Source organism: Anastrepha obliqua, chromosome 5, assembly GCF_027943255.1.
Source record: "Anastrepha obliqua isolate idAnaObli1 chromosome 5, idAnaObli1_1.0, whole genome shotgun sequence".
NCBI lineage: Eukaryota > Metazoa > Arthropoda > Insecta > Diptera > Tephritidae > Anastrepha > Anastrepha obliqua.
In genome coordinates, this window is record NC_072896.1 from 27,935,094 (window position 1) to 27,958,047 (window position 22,954).

Genomic DNA, 22,954 nt, shown 5'->3' on the forward strand with positions numbered 1-22,954 from the left:
AGCGACCAACTTGGCTACGAAGCGTTATATTATATGTTGATATAAAAGTAGCGACGAACTAAATAAAAATAACTTTTATTTTTTCTTGTGATTCGAACCAAGGATTTTGGATCGGAAGCTCACATTGCTAGTCGCTCGGCTACCGCGCCATGCTGTCGTCGCTGGCCTAAAAGTTATTTAGTTACGAAGCGTTATATTATATGTTGATATAAATAATTTTTGTGAGCGTGTAATTCTCAAAAGGTTTATTAGGTTTATTATTTAAAATGTATTGACTAGGTAGTGTGGTTATCAGCTTAACATCTGATAGATCCTCCATCGGAGGACAACAAATGTTAAACTAATTTTTGGAAATGCGCGGAGTGTTTTAGGGGCTTGCTCTCCACCTCTGCCACGGGTTGGCCCGGTATTGCAGTACCGCCGGGATTTCAGCCTTGAATAAATACAAGAAAAAATATTCTAATGCATTTAGCTTTGGTGGGAAGAGCCATAAATTTTTATATGAATACATGTAGACGAAAATGGAAGAAATTTGTAAGTCTGTTTCTTCGGTCCGTTTGGGTATTTTTTTTGACAACATCGAAACCAAAGCATTTGTATCATATTTTATCTATCATAAGCCACTCGTATCATTTGTTGAAATTGAAAACATTGAGGATGAATAATGATAAAATGAAGAAAATAAAATATGAACTTTATAGCAATATTATAATGAACCTATAATTATCCCGCTCCAAATGCTGCTTTCGTCTTATTCTCTCTCAGTTTGTTTTACGGAAGGTTTCACTTCTATCAAGTCTTACCGTTAGACTGGTATTTTTTTTCTACAGTAGCTGTAGAATAAGGTACTGACCTACTCTCGCTAGGCTAAGATTGAGATATCTTGATTCTCACTGCACTTAAATTTCATCAGCAGTATTAAGCGGTTAACACAACCTTAGATAGTCATCGTTCGGTCTTCTCCAGAACCCTCAAACTTAACGTCCTCGCTAAAGTCCTTTCTTGTCTGTCCTCCCTCTTTTACCCACTCAGTGGTATCGCAAGGGACAGAATTTGTGTTGATCTCATCCAATCGGGCCCTTATAATCAAATCTCGTGCTGGACAATTATATAATCAAACCTAACCCAACATAATCCAAAGCAGAAACTGAATTTTCCAAGCCTTTCATTGTTTTATTTAACTCGAAAATACCATGAATAGGTATAACAACTTCATAAGTTTTTTTTTTGGTGTGATGTACATATATAGTAGTATTATCACTTCAGTCAACACAAGATGGGTTGATATGACGGCTCACCTGCATATTAAATGCAGAAGCCACTTTCTCGAAGGCATACAACAAGCGCTAAAGATCGTTTTCGTTGTCCGACATTAAAACTGTGTCATCTGCGTGGCACATTATCGTGACTTCATTTCCCAGCAAATATCCTCTTGCCCCTGTAAATTTTACAGCAGATATTATCTCGTCCATAATTAGACTGAGTAGGATAGAACTTAAGCTGCCGCCTTGTATTATTCCTGTTTGCCACCGGTATTGGAGTTGATATTTTATTATTAGTCTTGACGAAAGTGGTGTTTTCGGTGTTCAGATTTCTACTTACTGCCGGGTCCTTGTTCTAAATATTGCATTTTTCGACAATTTTAATTACATCTTTAATCAATAAAGCATAAAAAGCAGGTTTTTTTATGTTCAATAGCCTTTTCGACGAGTTGGCACAAGACAAACTATTATTGACAGCATCTCAAATCGTTGAACACGCGCCAACAAGAGACACCGTCCAGAGAAATTGATATAAAATTTATAAAAAAAAGTGCGTGTAGCGTAGTACACATAACAGAAGTGAAACTTTCAAGGAAGACAAGGAAAGAGGGAGAGAATTAGAGAGAGACCTAAATAAATTCACAACATTTGCAGAGAATACAAACAGACAAAATTTACAAACAACGGAGAAGGGTCGACCGGTATAGGTAAACGCCGGACACAAACCATGGCAACAACGCACACTATTCCGAGCGTTTATCACCCGCGCAAACGCAGCGATACCAATAAATCCGACGCCGGAATGGATAGCGCTTTATAATACACACAAGCACTAGCCAGGAAATAAGCGCCAGAAAGTAGGCACCAAAAAAAACTCCAAAAACATTCGGACCAAAAAAAACCCAAACAGTAGGCCTCAAGGAAATATAACGCCAAAAAGTAAGCACCAAAAATATATCTCCTACAAGTTTGCACCAACAAGCAATCACCAAAAAGTAGGCAATGTTATTTCTCACTAGAAATTAGCACCCACAAGGAAAAACTCAGGAAATATAGCCTAAAATATATCTAAAATATATATAAGGTATAGCTCTCTCTCTCTTCTTTTCCTCTACGTTATATCTTTTTTCTCTCTCGCGGAACGAAAATGCCCAAAATGTTGCATGACCTTGAAATTTTACTCTCCGTTCTCGCTCGTCCATCGACGCCTAAGAAGTTTCACTTCAAAAATATGGTGCAACTATTCAATTGCTTGACAATGCACACCACATGGGTTCTATCATTTAGGGGACCAATGACGGCAATTTAGCTTATTTATACTTTCATTTAAACGAAAATGGGCTTCATCATTCACAAAGTTAGTGCTAACCGTACGCAATCGCTCCAACATTGTGTCGCAGAAATTTCTACGCCAATTGCAATCGTAATGCTTAAACGATCTTGCAAGCTCTGAGTTTTGAAGGACTGAAATCTAAGAGCTTTCCTCAATATTTCAGGCACAATAGTTTTCGGAAGCCTCAGGGCGGTAGCTCTCTACGTAAAGCGACGAGTTCAATATTCTAATTTGTTCTTGATGTCCGGCTGGTATACGGCCGTAAGTTATTTGGCACCAAATCATTTCACGGAACTTTCCCACCCATCACGTAAACGTTGAATATTGTAACGACGAGGAGTCACAGACGAATCACTGGCCTTGAAATACCTTTCGATTCTGAATGCACGTTATTTACCCATCCACTGCGACATCGTGACTAAATAACTCGCACGAATAACGAAGCTAACGAAGTCCATACGACGCAGCTCATACGCTAAGGAGTTAGGGAGAAACTTTAAATTTGAAATCTAATTTGCCACCAGAGACCCTATCAACGGTGATCAATTTAATGATATTGGGTTTTAAATTGAAATGAAACAACGAAAATTTAAATTGTTTAGGCAATCCTTCTTATTTTTGTGTAGAACCATTCACGACATTTATTTTTTAAATCTTTGCAACTGCGCCGTTATTCGGTCATCCATAAACAGCAATTTTTAATGACTCGCTCGAGGACATCGGTCAGTATCTCGTGAATGACTTTAGTAATTTTGACTTAAAAGACCTCAATCTAGCCCAAGCTGTTTTAAACACAAAGCATTTAGGCTTTACATACCCCCACTAATAAAAGTCCAAATGTGTGATATCACACGATCTTGCTGATCAATCCACTGGTCCGAGACGAGAGATGAATTGCTCACCGAAAATACGGCGCAGTAAATCCTTTGTTTCAGGGACTGTATGGCAAAAAGCGCCCTTTTGTTGGAACCAAATGTTGTGAAGTTCAAGGGCTCCGATTTCCGACACCAAAATGTCTTTCATCACGGCACGACAGCGTTCGCTATTCCTTGTTACATTGGTGCCAGCCTCGTCTTTGAAGAAATATTGGCCGATGATTCTTCCAGCTCATTGGCTGCACCAAATCGTTGTTTGCAATTCATGTAAGGGCTGTTCTTGAATGGCTTCTGGTTTCTCTTCAGAACAAATATGGCAATTTTGCCAACAAAATTCGGATCCCAATCTGCGCATCTTCGGCGAGTTTTTGAAGCGTCCAATGACTGAAGTTATGACGCTTTTGAAAGTCGGCCGGCTTCAAGTTTGACTGTATTTTATATGCTTTCAAATCCAGATCTTTGCTTAAAATCGCCCAGGTAGTGCCATAAGAAGACCAAGTTGTTACGATCGGCATCGAATCGATTTTTCCAAGTCTTCGGCAAAACTCTCATTTACAGGCGCAATATTCTCTTCACTTCGGGTTGTACGTGGTCTAATCAGTCGAGCATCCTCCAATGATGTAAAATTATTCTAAATTTTGCCGATGGTTTGCCTAATAGTGCGCTTGGTAGGACGGTTATGTGCATCATAAGTTGACCTGAGCGCTCGAAGTACACTTTTCACAGAGCGTCGATTTTCGCAATACAATTTGACGATTTGTAAACGTTTTTGGGGAGTAAGTCTTTCCATGATGAAATGTCAATGAATACTGAACAAAATTATGTATTTCGTTTGACAGTAGTTACGCGTGATCTATCAAAAAAACCCTATTGGAAAAAGTACCTCCAATCTGATCACCCTTTATATATCAACAAAGTTTAGCAATTTTTAATTTCAAATTTACTTATAACTTTTTTGCAAGTTCCAGTTCTCTTGTTGATCTGCATAAAAGTTTATTTCCACTCACACGATGGTCAATACGAAGAAGCGATCCGTCCTAATGCCTATTTGTATGCAAGAAGGGTTGTGTGTGTGTGTGTGATACACATATTGACGGATGGACTTGTGACATATTGCTCGATTGATGCCAACGAATTATGCTTATACATTTGTACGATTATGTATGTACATATGTGTGTGTATATATTTATGCTCTTAACTGTTTGCACTAAAGCTTTAGTGGAAATAAATATATTTATAGCTGTAAATCTGTGTAGATGTGTATGTGTTGATGAGGATGTGGACATTTATTGGCATTTGTCTGGTAATGTCGCATTAAATTTTGGCACTGACTGGCAAGCATCGGCCGCAGGCTACGTTGTGGCAGAGGCAAGGGGAAAGTGGCGGCGCTGCTTGATGGCTCATTTAATGCATTTCGCGACTGTCAGAACGTCAGTATTCATTGAAAGTCTTTTGTCGGTTTGCTACAAATAATGAAATGTTAATTTTGACACGTCATTTATACATTGCTGTAGAGCACAGATACACGTCCATACATACACACACACACACACATACACATACATGCCTGCAAGCAATTTAGGTACATATTTGCAATATGTGTATATATGTATGTGTGCATGATTGCATGCAATGCTTGCCACATGTAAATACAAACATATACAGATGCATGCACACATGCACATGAGCACCACTACACGCACATATGTACGTTTGTACGTCTATCGTCTACCAATTCATCAATGCAAAATGTCCCATTTTCGACCTCTTTATATTTTTACATAAAAAAAAAACTACACTTATGTAGGTACTTACATACACATACACAGCTACGGTGTATGTATGAGTGCATCTTGTTGTTGCATTGCCATAATTAGTTTTGATGCAGATGCTTGTTGCAAATTAATTTATTTGACAGTCCGCCGTTGCGCATTTGCAATTTTTGTCTGACCGCACCGTATGCACTCGCATGTGTATCTGTATGTGTGTGCGTGTGTGTATGAACGCGTGTGTTTGTATATTTATAAATAGCTGACGTTTATTGCAAAAGTGAGCATTTTGAAATCATTTAATTTGTCAAAATGCATTTGTACCTTTCATCCAACTTCCCAATAGTGCATTTATTCATTTATTCAAATGCCAAAATTTATTATACTTTGATATGCAATTGAATTTATAATTAAACTACATACGAGTATTAGCATTTGGTATTTAGGTTAGATCAGTGCGATAGGGTCAGCTCAAGGGTTAAGATGTGTGATGTAAATGTGTGCATTTTAAAATTTTCAAAAAAATCGATATTTACACAAAACGGACTTGGAACATTTTTTGTTCGCTTTTGCATATCCATATAATGGGTGCCTCGTTAGGACCGGATGTATTGAAATGTGGAAAAGAAGCGCAGTTGTCATATAAAAATGTCTTCCGCTTTTACGGTACTGTCTAAGTTGTTTGTAGGTTACGTATAGCTTATAAAGGGTGATCAATTTAGAGGTATCGGATTTTGAAAATTCAAATTGATTGGACAATCTTTATTATTCTTGTGTAGAACCTTTCACGACATCTATTTTTTAAAAATATTCTCTTTGAAATGTTCACCGCAACTGCCATCCGTAAACATCAATTTTGAATGACTCGCTGGGGGACTTCGTTCAGTAACTCGTGAATAACTTTAGTACTGTTGGCTTCCTATGCTTCAATCGAAGCTGGTTTATTCACAAAGCATTTAGACTTTACCGTCCGCCGTAGCCGAATGGGTTGGTGCGTGACTACCATTCGGAATTCACAGAGAACGTCGGTTCGAATATCGGTGAAAGAACAAATGAAGAAAAGTTTTTTTTAAAGTGGTCGCCCTTCGGGAGGCAATGGCAAACCTCTGAGTGTATTTCTGCCATGAAAAGGCTCCACATAAAACAAAAAATCTGCAGTACGAAGTCGGCTTGAAACAATTTGTGGAACAACATCAAGACGCATGCCACTAATAAGAGGAGGGCTCGGCCAAATACCCAAAAAAACATTTGACTGTCAAAAAAATTTGTTCGCGTTGGATCCCACACAATTTGTCAATCGCTCAAAAAAAAGCTCGTGTCGATTGGTCGAAGGAAATGCTCAAAAAATACGATCGCGGGGCTTCGAAACTCGTCTATGACATCGTGAAAGGTGATGAATCATGGATTTACGCGCATGAGCCCGAAAGTAAACAGCAGTCGACTGTATGGGTGTTTCAAGATGAGCCAAACCCAACAAAAGTTGTTCGCGCACGAAGCATTTCGAAGCAAATGGTCGTCTGTTTTTTCGGAAAAACTGGACATGTCGCAACCGTACCACTAGAACAACGCAGAACAGTAAATTCTGAGTGGTACACAACCATTTGTTTGCCAGTTGTCTTCCAAGAAATTAGGAAATCCAATCGCCAAAGACGGATCACTCTTCACCAGGACAATGCGAGCTCTCACACATCGGCTCAAACAACTGCATTTTTGATCACCCAAAACATCGAATTAATGGGTCATCCGCCGTATAGTCCTCACTTGGCACCGAAAGACTTCTTTTTATTCCCGTACGTAAAAAACAAACTGAGAGGTCAACGTTTTTCGACACCTGAAGAAGCGGTTGCGGCATTCAGAATGTATGTTTTGGAGGTACCTCATTCAGAGTGGCAAAAGTGCTTCGACAATTGGTTCAAACGCATGCAAAAGTGTATAGATCTTCATGGAGAATATTTTGAAAAAGAATAAAGTGATTTTCGATGATTAAAATTTGTTTTTGTTCTCTAATCCCGACATATAAAAGGCACCCCTCGTATATATATATATATGTAGACTTTACATACCCCCACAAATGAAAGTCCAAGGTGTGATATCACACGAATTTGGCGGCAAATTCACTGGTCCGACATGAGAGATGAATTGCTCACCGAAACGAAGACGTAGTAAATCCATTGTTTCATGCGCTGTATGGCAAGTAGTTTTGTTGGAACCGAATTTTATGGAGTCACGGACTTCAATTTTCGTCACCAAAATATGATTTTGTAAATTATTGGAAACAATTTTTTTTTTTGTGCAGAAGCTTTAGTTTTATTGAGTTTTTGAAATATATAACGAAAGAAAGAAATAAATAGACCGATTGAAATTTAAAGCTTATTGGGCACCAGAATATATTGGCATTTTATGGTGCATGAATTGGTTAGCCAGAGCACCCTTAAGTTGGTTTCTTGTTGCAAAACTAGAATAGGGGATTATCTGATTCTTGCGACTTCCTTTTGAACAGATAGGTTCACTCGTGATGTTCTGCTGGCCACAGATAGATATGAGATGATTCTTGGGATATTAACGCCGCATCACTTGATGGAACCATTGAGCATTTTGCTCCCGCAAGAGGTTACTTAAAATTCAAAAATGCAAGTAAGTGTTGTCTAAAACTGCAACAAAAGTTGAATAAATGTAAATTTTTCACCCTCTTTTTATTTAATTTGATTTTATTTATTATTTATTTTAATAATAATAATTTAAAATAATAAAATAATTTAAAATTAAGATAACTCTTTATTACAAAACAACAAGCCGTTTTAAATGTTGGCGGCAAAATGCTTCCCACGCGATCATTCACATTTCACTCCTGATAAAAATCTATGACGTCATATTCAGCATTGTTGTCTGAGTAGGTATGTGAAAGATGATGACTTGGATTTATCTTAGAATTTACTCCTAAGTCGTCCCAATTGAGCGTGGCTAATATTAGGATATTTTCAAACTAATTTTTTAACTGAAACCGAGCAGCTGAAAGGTTTCGTAATCAGCCGTCTGTGAAATTTTCTTTTTAGTACACAATATGAGACCCTCACTGCCCAAACACAAATCACACTTCACAATCCCCGACTTCAACTTCAAGAAAGACTTTACGGCACGTTTTCCACCGAAAGCCGATTGGAGGAAAGGGAAAGTGATTGGTAGTTTTGACGTCGAGGGTTCTAAGATGAACTGTGGAGCTGGCCCCTATTCGGAACCGCTCAACTTATCAAAATTAATTCGACTTCCTGACCATGCCAACGTCTTCCAAGCAGAACTATTAGCATCAGGGCAGCTTGCGGATCACTGAAACACTACAAAGAAATCGGTGCAAGACTAGCTATCTTTTAAGACAGTCAAGCAGCTATCAAGGCCTTAGACTCCAACTCCATTTCATCCAAATTAGTCTTACAGTGCAGAGAGGAACTAGAACTGCTTGGTGAGTGGCTTCAAATTACTCCGATATGGGTTCCCGGATATTGGAATATAGAGGGTAATCAGAAAGTAGAAGAGCTAGCAAGAAAAGGTTAGGCACTAAACATAGCAGAGGCGGTTGCAGTCGCTACCCCATTCACTAGAACACAAGCATCCATTGTTTTACAGCCGAAAAAAGGTGGAAGCAATTAACTACATGCACTACACTAAGAAAAACATGGCTGTCTTACAACGCCCAGAGGACAAACTACCTGTTAGGATGATTTCGCTCAAACATTTCACGTATTACTGTAACCCTTACAGGTCACTGGTCACAGGTTATTTTTGGTTAGTAGCATCTCCTGGAAGAACACCCATCAAGTTTGAGGGAGACCGGTATATTTCTTTGTGTTTGGCATTCGCTTGAAAGAGGGACGAGTGATTTTCAAACCTTGGTCCATCTCCATCACAACAACGCACCAGCTCACGCCTCAGCAGTTGTGGGCACAAATTTAATGGAAATAAGGTTGTTTACAATGGACGGTTCCTATACTCAGTGCAAGTCTGCCCTGCTAATATCCTTTTGGTCAATCATTGGTCCTTTCAGAAAAATTAAGAATAGAAAATCGAATAGGCTTAAGTTAGGGTTGTCACCATGATCTCACATAGCCAGAAACTGAGTACTAATATAGCCAAGATATTATCTGGGCCGACAGCTTCAGTTCTTACTCATAGTTGGTGTTCCGAGTTTTAGTAAATGACCCATCCGCCGATCGTCAATATCCCTTAAAGAAGGAAGAGCTTAGATATCCAATAGAAGAAGTGTTAGCGCAGGATCAACATTTTTAAGCAAACCAAGATGATGTAGATCGTAGACGTTTGTAGGTGTTCCTAGACATCTGCAACCATTGCATACAACTTCGGCGTACACAAAGCAAATTACGATGAGCTCTGACAACTGGTCATGTTTGTATTTATGTTTGTATGTATGCGTGTTTGAACACAGTCAACACATAGGCACAATACGTAGCAGTTAACACCCAATTAGCTGCAATTAGTTGCCCCAAAGCGCGTGGCCGGACTGCTCTCGTACTCGTCTATGCAAACGAAGTCAAAGCGCGACCGATGCGCCTCACGCCTCACGCCTTACGCCGATGCGAACAAATGTCTACGCAATCAATGCTAACCAATTACTGTCAGCTGGACGCATGCAGGCGTATGTGAGTGTGTCTAAGTCTAAGCACAAGTGCGCGTGGTTGTAATGATGTTTAAGTTAAATGTCACGACAGCATTAAGGATTATCATTTTACTACCGCAGATTCATTGAAGTGCATGTGCGAGTGTGTGTGTGTGAGTATGAGTCGCTTGTGACAAGGCGATAAAGTTGCCGACATCAGAGTCATAGCTGTATTTAGCTGAAGTCACTATTAGAAGCCAATGCAGGGTTAGAGTCAAGCTTATAGCCATGTCATAATCATAATCGTGTTTAAATCCACGTACTGGTCTATGTCGATGATCAATATCAAAAAAGGAGGTCAAGTCCACGTCGAAGGAGGAACTAAAGTTGATCTGAAAAAAGTTAAGATCCATATAAGGTCAATTTCAGGGTAAGAATTTAACTCAAACTCAAAGTCAACTTAAATTTAGAGTCAAAGTTTACTTTGTACTATAAGAGTCCTCCAGAGTCACAGTCTATGTGTGAGTCAGAAAGAACAGAGTCATAATAAAAATTTAAAATAGTATTAATGGAAAATTAAGGAAAGTTGTAATTCAAGTTAATAAAAAATGTATGTCAGTTAGAAAGTCAAGAGCAAAGTCAAAGCACAAATAAGAATAAAAGTCGAAATCTAAGTCGATGCCAAAGTCAAAATCAAAAAACCAGAAACACTAAAAATCAAAGTCAAAGAACAAGAAACCCTAAAAGTAAAAGGCAAAGTCTCAGTCAGAGTCAGCCGAAATTTTAATAAAACTCAAATTTGAACAAATACCAAAATTAAAAACAAACTGAAGTGCAAGTTTTATATTGAAAAATTATATGTTTATCAAAGTCCGCGTCAAAGGCAAAGTTAAAGTAAAAATAGACCTGAGAGTTAAAGTCAGATTCAATGTCAAATTCAATGCCAAAGTTGAAGACAAAAATGAATTAAATTCAACATCAAAGTCCAACATTAAACAAAAATAAAAGTCAATGTCAACTTCAAAGCACAATTAAAAAATTAAAGTCAAAGGCAATGCCTTTTGTATATTAACCCATGTCATAGTCAAAGTGAATGCCAAAATCAATGAAAAAGTCCAAGACAAAGTCAATATTAAAGTCAAGCATTAAGTCAAAGTGTGAGTAAAAATAAAAGGCAAAGACAATTTCGAATATTAACATAAGTCAAAGTCAATATCTAAGCCAGGGTTAGAATTAGTTGAAAGTGAAAATTAAACTTAAAATTAATATCCAGTCCAAATCTAAGTTAAAGTCAATGTCAAAATTGATGTTCAGGATCAGAGCGAAAATAAAATCAAAGTTAAAGTCAAAGTCAATGTCAAAATCGAAGTCAAAATCAATGCCAAAGTCATAGTCAAAGCAACAACTAAGTCAAAACTAAAGTTTAAGTCAAAATCTAAGTTGAAGTCAATGCCAGAGTTGGTGTTCAGGACCAGAGCAAAAATGAAGTCAAAGTTAAAATCAAAGTCAATACCAAAATCGAAGTCAAAATCAATGCCAAAGTCATAGTCAAAGCAACAACTAAGTCAAAACTAAAGTTTAAGTCAAAATCTAAGTTAAAGTCAATGCCAAAGTTGGTGCTCAGGACCAGAGCAAAAATGAAGTCAAAGTTAAAGTCAAAATCTAAGCCAAAATCAATGCCACAGTCATAATCAAAGCAACAACTAAGTCAAAACTAAGTTTAAGTCAAAACTAAAGTTTAAGTCAATGCTAAAAGCTGGTGTACAGGACCAGAGCAAAAATAAAGTCAAAGTTAAAGTCAAAATCAATGTCAAAATCTAAGCCAAAATCAGTTCCAAAGTCATAGTCAAAGCAACAACTAAGTCAAAACTAATGCTTTAGTCAAGGCCAAAGTCAGCTTTAATGTCAAAGTCAAAGTCAAATATAAATCAAAGTTTATGAGAAAGGCAAAGTTAAAGTAATCATAAAAGTCAAAGTCTTTAACTTTACAACTTTGAGTAAAGTTGGTAAAAACAGGATGCCCTGATCAAACTCGATGTCAAAACAAAAAAAAAATTAACATCAAAGTCAAATTTCGAGAGAAAACTAGCATCGAAGTATAAGTACTAACTAAAGTCAAAGTTAATAATTAAGATTTATTCAAAATCTGTGGTAAAAAAACTGGACCAATGTCAAGCCAATGACAAAATCAAAAGCCGACGGCAAAATCAAAGTCGTAGTCGAGTCAAAGCAAAAACAAAGTCAAAATTAAAGTCAAAGTCAAAGTCAAATATAAATTAAAGTTCAAATCAAAAGCAAAGTCAAAGTCAACTATAAATCAAGTTCAAAACAAAGACAATGTCAAAGTCGTGGTCCGAGTCAAAGCAAAATCAAAGTCAAAATTACAGTCAAGGTCAAAGTCAAATATAAATGAAATTTCAAATCAAAGACAAAGTCAAAGTCGTAGTCAGAGTCAAAGCAAAAACAAAGTCAAAATTACAGTCAAAGTCAAAGTCAAATATAAATGAAAGTTCAAATCAAAGACAAAGTCAAAGTCGTAGTCAGAGTCAAAGCAAAAACAAAGTCAATATTAAAGTCAAAGTCAAAGTCAAATATAAATCTATGTTCAAGACAAAAGCAAAGTTAAAGTAATCATTAAATGGCCATCCCAATTCAGAGTAAAATTAAAGGAAAAAATTGAAATTAGAGTAAATTGCAAAATTCGCACCAAAAACGAGGTCACAATTATAATCAAAATCAAGCTCAACTTGATTATTTTTGCGTGGATGGTATACATACAGCATTGAAGTTCTTAACACGAACTCAGTCATAATCCACGACCTTTGACACATCCACCCATATGCATCTATATGTAATTGCACACACACGCATGCATGCATATTCGTAGTTCTTTCACCCATCCGCGGCCTTAACTAACCCAATAAATGTCACAATATCTAATATCACCCCCTCCGACCGACTCTTCCGATGCAACCATTAGCAGACATAAGTTGATGTTAAATACACTGTGGCACCAACCGCTCAGTCGCAAAATGTTAATTAGTTCTTATGCGTTTGCGTTTGCGGCATGTGGAATGTGATGAATTAGCATGCCATTGTACCACGCTTCAAACGCCTTCGCTGTCACTTGGGATTTGCAAACACACTGGGGCCAGCAGCTGCCAGCTACTACATGTTGCATGCTGCTTTGCATAAATTCGCTTACTTGTACATATCTATAAATGTGTGAATGTATGTATAACGGCATAAGTAGCGACATATGTTCAAGTACCGCAATGTCCACTTACTTAAGATTGCTGGGGCATTTAAGATGGCCCAAGTTTGCATGAAGCTTTAAAGTTAATTTTTAATATGGATCGCCGTATTCTTCATTCTACATATGTATATTAGTATTTTTAATTTGATTTTCAAATTATGTTACACTGACTTTTAATGGCGTTTCTAGTCAACAACAGAACTCGCTTTGCTTGCTGATACATACCCGTACCCTAGCTGGGATTCTGAAAAAAGTTTATATGGCACACATTTTTATTGCCCTCTATAAAGGGTCGTCCTAATAAAAGTTTTTTTTCCACTGTTAGCATCGAATGTTAGTATCGAATCCTCTTTGAAATTTACTGCCATGCAAATTGAAGAAGAAGTTGGATCAAAGAATGTAGACGTCAAATATAAATTGGCTGTAGTAAAGTGCCCAGGCTGCCTTCTTATCTCACTAACCAGTGGCACCATCTTTTGCGTCGAACTCTTTTTTAGTTGCCTTCGCTTTGCATAAATCAGGGAACATTTGCGGCATCTTTAGTGGGCAAAAAGGCTACTGTGCCTAAGTGTGTAAATCAATGCTCTACTTTTGACTCGCCTCTGATGTTAATCTAGTTTTTTTGAGATTGTGACAATTATTGTGAAAATTTTTCTAATTTTGGCTCGAAAATTTTTTTTAATTTTGAAATTTATTCAATGTCGAAAATTTCGGTGCAGAGTTTTTTCTAATGGAATATCTCCCGTCCTTTTTAACATTTTTATGGTTTTTTCGAATAAAATATAAATTCTAAAAAATATTTTACGTTCACAATTTTTCATGTTTATTCAATACTAGCTTTAACCCGCGGCCCCGCTCGCGTAGGAATAGTTTTGAGGGATTTAGGATATGTATATAAAAGAATTACAAACAATAATTCCATAGGAAATAATTTTTTATTAATAACCATAATATTATTGTATTATACAATACATCCGTTGTTATGCCTCGTTGAATAAAATCAAAACAACCAATTAGAAAAATACCAAGCAAAATTATTTTTATTAATTTTCTATCTCAAACCGTTTTTGAACTTTGCATTTGGGTCATAGTTGCACAGCTCATGCGGATTATGAAGTCTAGAGTCTGCTATAAACAGTGGGAAATAGGAAAAACTAATATTTTTTAGATTCAATTTAAGCAAATATTCGATTATTAGTGACGAATGAGAGTGGTGGCGCGGCCTGGGGGCTGTGGGAAGGGAGTTCCATCATAAAAACATGCCTATAACCTTCATTGGGTGAAAATATTAATGTATAAAAATTTGTACGTCATTTGGTGTTGGCGTTTCGTAGTGATGCGCAGACAACGTACAGACATTCACCTTTATAGTATAGATTGAAAATTTTGGTAGAGAACTTTTTACATTGAAATTTTTCTTGACTCTTTTTAAAACGTTTATGATTTTATTTGATATTTTTTGGAAAAAAATTTACTTTACAAAAAAAAATGTTACAGAAAAATTAGATTTTTTTGTTCAAGATTTTGGAGCTTTTCGCTGTGAAATTCATCGATATTTTTTCATTGTTATGGTTTTCTGTTTCTTTTTTAGATAAAATATACTTTCTAAAAGAAATTTCTTTTTTTAACTTTTTCAGATTTATTCAATGGTAAAATTTTGGTATAGAATCTTTTAAATTGAAATTTTCTTGATTCTTTTTGAGACGCTTTTAACTCTTTTTTTTAATTTTTTAATAAAAAAATTTTACTTAAAAAAAAATGTTGCAGAAAAATTTCATTTTTTTCTTCAAAATTTTTAAGCTTTTCGCTGTGAAATTCCTCGATTTTTTTTGCATTGTTATGGTTTTTTTTCTTTTTTAGGATAAAATATACTTTCTAAAAATTTGGTCTTTTGTTCAAACTCTCTAGAATTTATAAGTAAAATTAGTATAGGTAAACATTTTGGTATAGAACTTTTTAAACTCCAATTTTCTTGGTTCCCTTGTTTAATTTTTTGATAAAAAAATTGTACTTAAAAAAAATTTTCCAGAAAATTTGGTTTTTTTGGTTCAAGATTTTTGAGATTCATTCAATATTTCGCGTTTTTTAAGTTGTATACAGCTTTTTAATATAATTTATTTTTGAGAAACAAAATTTTGGAAGAACATTTTGTTTTAACATTTTTATACTTTTCTGTTTTTTTAATTTGTTTCCTTTTAAATAAAATTTTTTTAAAAAACAGTAAAAATTTTGTTGGAAACTTCTGTATACAATTTTCAAAATGATATATCCTTAGTTCTTTTTAACAAATTTATATTATTTTTTTACGATCAAATATGGTTCTAAAAAAATTCTTTTGCTCAAACTTTTTCTTTCAGATTTATTCAATGGCGAAAATTTTGGTATAGAATTTTTTTAACTGAAATTTTCTTGGTTCCCTTTTTTAATTTGGTGATAAAAAGCTTTTACGTAAAAAAATTTTTGCGGAAAATTTGGTTTTTCTGTTTGAGATTTTTGAGATTTATTTAATATTTCGGTTTTTTTAAGATGTATGCAGCTTTTTAATATAATTTAATTTTGAGAAACAAAATTGTGGAAGAACATTTAATATTTTTAGTTCAAATTTTATAGATTTTCAATAGAGATTCAATTTTGAATTTTGTTTAGCAAAAAAATAAAGATATATAGTGAATTTTATTTATTATATATTCTAAAAAAAGTCCTCTGAAATAAAATTAAAAAAAATTTTTTGTTTAGACTTTTTGTAGTAAAATATCTCCCGTTCCTTTCAACATATTTATACTTTTCTCTTTTTTTTTGGATCAAAAAACTTTTTAAATAAAATTAAAAAAAAAAAAATTTTTTTTTTTGTTAAAAATTTTATAGACTTATTCAATATTGAAAATCTCGGTCTAGAGCTTTTTTCAGTGAAATATATTCTGTTCTCTTTAACATTTTGGAACATTTTTTATATTTTTTTATGATAAATTTAGCTTTTCAATCAAATTTTTTGAAAAAAAAATAAATTTTGTTTTGTTCAAAATTCTTCCGATTTATAATAATAAATGTTGGAAACTTCAGTATACAATTTTTAAAATGAAATATCTTCGGTTTTTGTTTTTACAAATTTATAGCATTTTTTTACTTTTTTCTGATAAAATATACTTTTTAAAAAAATTCTTTTGCTCAAACTTTTTCAGATTTATTCGATGTTCAAAATTTTGGTATAGATTTTTTTAAATGGAAAGTTCTTTGGCTCTTTTCAAGATGCTTATACTTTTCTTTGAATTTTTTTATGATAAAATATATTAAAAAAATTCGTTTTGGAGAAAAATTTTATGTTTTTAGTCAAAATTTTAAAAAAATTATTTAAAAAAAAGTTTTAGTGAAAAATTGAGTTTCTTAGATTAGATTTATTGAATATTGAAAATACTTTTGTACTGAAATATCTTCCACGGTAACCCAGTGCGCGCTGAGCTTAGGTTAGGTTAGGTTAGGTTAGGCTGGTTGGCATTAAGCCACGCATAGACCTTTTGGTCCCTAGCGATACCAGCGCGCTGAGCTCACGCGTGTCCTATATTTTCAAGAACAAGTCACAGATTCTCAACCCCAATCCTCTTATTTCCCATATCGATGGTCCCCTGTCTAGCCACCTCATCAGTCCACCAGTTTCCCACTATGCAACTGTGACCGGAAACCCAAATGAGTCTAATATCGTATCCGAATGCAGTCGAGAGAGAAATCAGGCATTCCCCGACTAATTTCGAACGCACAATTTACGAGCCCATCGCTCAGCTTCGATAACTCGGTGTAATGACAGTGTTTACCTTTCTTTCGGTTCGCGGAATTGAAAGGACTCTTGTGAAAGCCGAGCTGAAGGTGGCCGAACGGCTCACAGAGTGCAGATAGTGAACGGCTTTCAGGTACAAATGTTAACTGCAAATAAGTTAACTCACGAAGAAGCAGTCCGGAACAAGCAGCGCATGTGGATGGCCATACAAGGGCCGCCTTATAGTTTGAATAACAAAAAACCACAATGTCGAGTGCCACATCGTTCAAATCAGACCAACGACCTCTATGGGTAGACCTCATGAAATCGTTAATCTATATTTGAATCGATGCGGAATTGACACCTAGAAAAGGTTCAGGGCCTAGTGGTATACTTGCAGAGCCTTGATTTGCCAATTTATCAGCTAACTTGCTTCCTGTAGTACCACAATGTCCAGGCACCCAAGTAAGACTAACATTGTTGTGTTTTTTTGCAACAGTATTCAGTTTCGTCTTACATTTACCGACTAACTTCGAAGAGCAGCGTGGGTTAGCAAGAGCTTTCAGTGGAGCTTGACTGTCACTACAAATTCCAATACTGTTGCTCCGCCACTCAATTAGCCAGTACGCCACATTCAAGATGGCATAGACTTCCGTAAAGAATACCGTGGCCATCTGTCCTGTGGCATAGGAGCACTTAGTGTCTTCAGTACCATCCAGATCCGCTTCCATCACTGGTTTTGGATCTGTTGGTGTAGAAAGTGGGCTGATATGCCGTTAATAGGTTCTCTGGACTTAACCATTGATCTCTATCTGGGATCAAAACAACGCATTCGAAAGGGCCAAAATTATCTTACGCCGCGGCTGCAAAACTGATTGAAAAATCAGAAAAGTTTGTTGTGATGTGGAATCAGCGGTATAAGGCGTACAAAAATGTTCATGACTTTTCCGAGCGCAGCTTGAAGTGAGTGACGACAAAAAAGCTGGATAAAGTGGTCGTCTAACTTTTTAAGCGACACCCTTCTTTTTTGACTACGTCAAGCACGATCAGTTCTTGCTAAAAAGGGAATAGATGTGAGTATCAACACCATCGAACAACGATTTAGGAAGGCGAACATATCCTACCGTTCCACATCATCAAAACCACTGCGCTCAGAAAAACACATTGAGAAACAACAAAACAAGAAAACGATGTTACAGTATTGGACCGGCCTTTCCAGTCCCCAGACGCAAACCCCATTGAAAATGTGTGGGGAAGTATGAAAACGAAGACGGAAGACCAGTCCACGATTTAAGGCAACTCATGCGTCAAGTTCGCTAAATCTAGTCCTGTTACAACGATGTTATATAGGGTGGACCATGTAAAATTTGTTTTCGGCTATAAAAAAAAAACGAATCAATATTTGAATTTGAATTTGAATTTATTTATTACTAGTATAATAATACATTATAATTTACAATAAACTGTAAGTCCTACAGAGACTATTAAAAGTCTGTTCGTAGGCTAGTAGCATTTATAATGACAATCTTACAAACTAAATATAACATTTAACAAAATAAATTTTGTATGCAACATACGTAACATACATTTGACTTACTAACTAACTAACAACAAACTTACTTATATCTAGCGGTTCTATGAAGGACATAAAATAATTTTCCTTTTTTTTTATTTTACAATGAAATAGCGCGATATTAACAAATATCATAGGTGTAAATTAGTTTTTGTTAACCAGATTTTTATATCTTTTTTATTTTTGTCGTTAATTACATCATAGGCTTTTAACTTCATTGGAAGCTGATTAAATATTTTAATGCTATGGTTTATGTAACATTTTGAACCAATACGTAATTTACATTTTATGTGCTCAATTTGTCTATTTCTAGTATTTATTATCCTTGATAGAAAAGAATTCTTTAAGTTATTGTAATTTTGTATTAAAGCTGTAAAGTAGAACAACTTTTTTATCGAAAGAATGTTGTTAATATTTAAGGAATTATCCGTTATTGAGTTTTGTTTACTCTTAAATATTATTTTTAATATTTTATTTTGTACTAATTCAATCCTATTTAGTTCAGATTTGTACGCACCTCCCCAAGCTACGATACCGTAAGAGGTGACTGACTCAAATAGGGCATAATAAATAGTTAATAATTGTTCTTTGTTTAATATATATTTTAATTTGGCAAAAACAAAGATTAAATATCTATTTCGCTTTATTAAATAATTAATTTGAAAATCCCATTTTAACTTATAATCGATTAAAATGCCAAGATATTTAGTGCTTTCAACCCGTGTTATTGGAATACAGTTACATTTGCTGTTAGAATCATGATTATGCATAAATATATTAATATTTCCAGGTACAGAATCTTTATAAACTCCAAAAGTTAGAAATACCGTTTTATTAATATTCACAGATAACTTGTTTTGACACATCCATGTAAATATTTTATTTGCAATTAAATTTGCATTTAATTCAGCATCCTCCCAAGTATCGCCACTTATAAGAATGGTTGTATCGTCAGCATACGATATTATATTGTGAGGGTTTTTTTGGCTAAATTGTACAGCACTATATATTTCATTTATGTATATCAAAAATAATAAAGGGCCTAATACTGTCCCCTGAGGGACTCCAATATCTACAATCGTTTCACTACTAACAATACCATCTACCTTTACACATTGTGTTCTGCCAGTGAGATAATTCTTTATAAGATTCAAGGCGAGTCCACGGATACCAATATCGCTTAATTTTTTCAAACTTTTTTTTTATTTTGAAGATTGAACATTGTCATTTATGAATGAAAAATAATATTATTCAAATGATTGCCACGACTGACTTTACAGTAGGCCATTCGATCAACCCAATTTTTAAGCACATTTTCGATTGTTTGGGCTCCAATTTCATGTTTTATTCGTATTTTAAAGCATCAATCGTCTCTGGATGGTTCGCATAGCATTTGTCCTTAACGGCTCCCCACAAAAAACAGTCCAACGGGCTTAAATCACAGCTCCGAGGCGGCCAATTGATATCGGAATTTCGGCCTATTATTCGGTTTTCAAAAACGGTAGCCAAAAGTTCGAGTGTAACTTTGGAAGTGTGACAAGTTGCACCGTCCTGTTCCAACCAAATGTCGTCCATGTCATCCTCTTCAATTTTTGGAAACAAAAACGCGTTGAGCATGTCACGGTAACGCTCGCCATTTACTGTAACCGCGGCTCCTCGCTCATTTTCAAAAAAAAAAAATGGCCCGATGATGCCGCCAGACCAAAAACCGCACCAAACAGTGATTCGTTGTGGATGCATTTGCTTCTCTACAGTAACGTGTGGATTTTCTGAGCCCCAAATCCGACAATTTTGCTTATTGACGTAGCCACCGATGTGAAAATCAGAAAAGAAGAAGAAGACTCACCACTTTGGAAATAGGTTTTTAATATTTCCCAATTTTGTTCAAGCGTATAGCGTCCCATTTCGTAAATGCCAAAACTTTAAGTAAATTATGAACACATTTGGCATGTCATTTGTGTTACCATTCTCAAAAAAATAGGTGGTTCAAAAAGCAAACGCTATATGGCCCACCCTGTATTTATCCCCTTCATTTTACTTTACATTTGAAAATAAACTAGCACTCGAACCACTCTGTGTTAGTAACACGTATACTTGATTTTATTTGAATATACGCACATACCCATAAGCTTTTGTTGGCTCTCCAAATGATGACTGTGATTGACATTTGAATGAATTATTTTGACATTTCCCCCTCCGCCATTGCTGTTGTTTGTGTCGACGAAGGACGCCACGTTCTCATACTTTATTATTTCGCTCACAATGTCACATACCAAAAAAGTAATTATTTTTAATAAATGAGTTTTTGCAAATGCTTTCAAAAATGTTGGCACAAGAAGAAAATCGAAAAGCGAAAGCTGTCAAAGTATCATTTTTCTGTCAAAAAATGGTCAAATACTCGTAAATGATGGCTTGGCATGCAATGCTGTCACTCACAATGCTTTAAGGACTCACTCACGCATTCACTACTAATACTTATACTACGTAGTATATATGTTGTTGTTGGTCATGTGAAAGCAAAGGACCTTCATATCTTATTCTGAACTTTTTTTTTGATAAATGCAATATGATGGGTTTCTGTGATTACTGTTGAGTAGATTTATCCAAACTTTTATATATTGTATAAAAATACAATCGGAAATATTTATATATGTACACTTGTATGTCAACAATGTACCTGTCAAATAAAAGCCGTCACTCATTCGATTAATATAATATTTTATGCCATCGGTTTGGGATGTGGATGTTTTACACTCGACACATATTTATATATTATATATATATATATATGTGCATGTGCATGTGTGTGTGCATATTTTGTGAAGGAATAATGGTTAAGGCGCGCGTTATCCTTCAAGCACTTAAAGTCCTTCATACTTGTCATAGATGCCATGGTCAAATGTGTGTACTCATAGGCGAGTATGAATATATGTGTGTGTGTGTGCCCGCTCGTAAATGCGTATGCCAATCATCTCTGCCTTTCAATGCGCCCACTCAACTCACCAGCAGCAGTTGTCACAGAATTGGTGACAAAAAGCATCAACCGCACTTCTTCGCAGTCAATGACATTTGAGCTACGGGTATGTGGCTATTGCTTTACTTACTTATACATGCATATGTACATACATACATACATCTCAATGAATTATTATACATATTGAAAGGTGCGAATTATGAAGGCACGCATATGTACTACGCCGCGCTATACAAACAGACTAGCGATGGAGCCCGTAAAGGTCAAAATAAAGATTTTCAGTACACAAAATAATTTTTTTTTTTTTCTTTTTTTTTGTCGTGACAACTAGCAAGTGCAGCACTCAGACATTAATTAAGTCCATTGTACTACACTTCGATTGCCTTTTAATTTTCTTTAAATCTACCCGGTTGCCGAAGAAATCTGAGTAGATCTTGTGGTGCCAAGGAGCCAAGGTAGTCGCTTCTTAACACATCAGCACCAAAGACCCTAAACCTGATTCGAGCGAAGGCGGGGCAGACGCACAGGCAGTGGTTCGCCGTCTTATCCTCCTCTTCACAAGCTCGGCAGAGTACACTGTCTGAGATGCCCAACTTTTCCATGTGCTTCGCCCACAGAAAGTGGATATTTAGTAAAAGATTTATTCAAAAATAAAATTGGATGATTAATTTTGCGCCACTTTGTACATACACTGCATACTTAAATGTGGAGGCATTTTGTATTTTTCTTTTCAATCTCTGGATATTATTTAGAACTCTTACTCATTTATTTCATTCTTGTCTTGCGTTGAAAATCACGTTAAATCACATGGATTTGGATTGGATCAGAAATGGCAATTGGTACGATTTTGTTTTGGGTGTTCTGTAATTCGCTCGATTTAAGTTCAATCAGCTGATTTCCCTTTGCGAACTAAACGAAACCAGTAACAGAGCAGTCTTCTTTACTTTCATACTTACAGGATCCGACATTCGAAGTGTAACCAATTAAAAAGGTCATGAACTCAGTTTGGAGTTTGCCTTGAGACTGGTAAATCACTTATTCGGACCTTGCTCTACAAAATGGTCCAAAGAGAATAGTCCATCGGATTTGCGTCTGGTGAATTTGAGAGGACGTTATGAAGTTTGTGTGGACGTTATGAAGTTCGGAACGTTGTTTCTTAGCCATTATTGGTTCACTCCAGTTTTGTGAGACGGTGCGGAGTCCTATTGAAACGTTCATGGTCTGCCACCGAAATGTTTGTCTCTCACGCCTTCAAAGTAACCTCCAGAAAACTTTCCTGATAAAACTTCGCATTTATCTTGACGCCAGGCTCGGTGAAAACATTTGGAGAGCGCCCATCTGCGGTTGCAACGGCCCAAACCATTACCTGTGACGGGTGCTGCCTCCTGATGACCAATCGATTACTCAAATTCTTGCATGAATTGTCGGTCAAATAAAACCTTTCGTTTTGGAAGTTTACGAATTGCTCAATTTGAAAAATTGTCTCGTCAGAAAACACAATGTTCTGAAATTGACCGCCTTCGGTTAAGCAAAACACTCCTGTCCTTGTCAAAT

At 35.7% G+C, this 22,954-nt stretch overlaps 1 pseudogene; it reads left to right on the forward strand.

Moving 5' to 3' along the window:
• Positions 1-256: 256 nt before the first annotated feature.
• Positions 257-442, forward strand: LOC129249567 (U2 spliceosomal RNA; annotated as a pseudogene).
• The last annotated feature ends 22,512 nt before the right edge of the window (positions 443-22,954 follow it).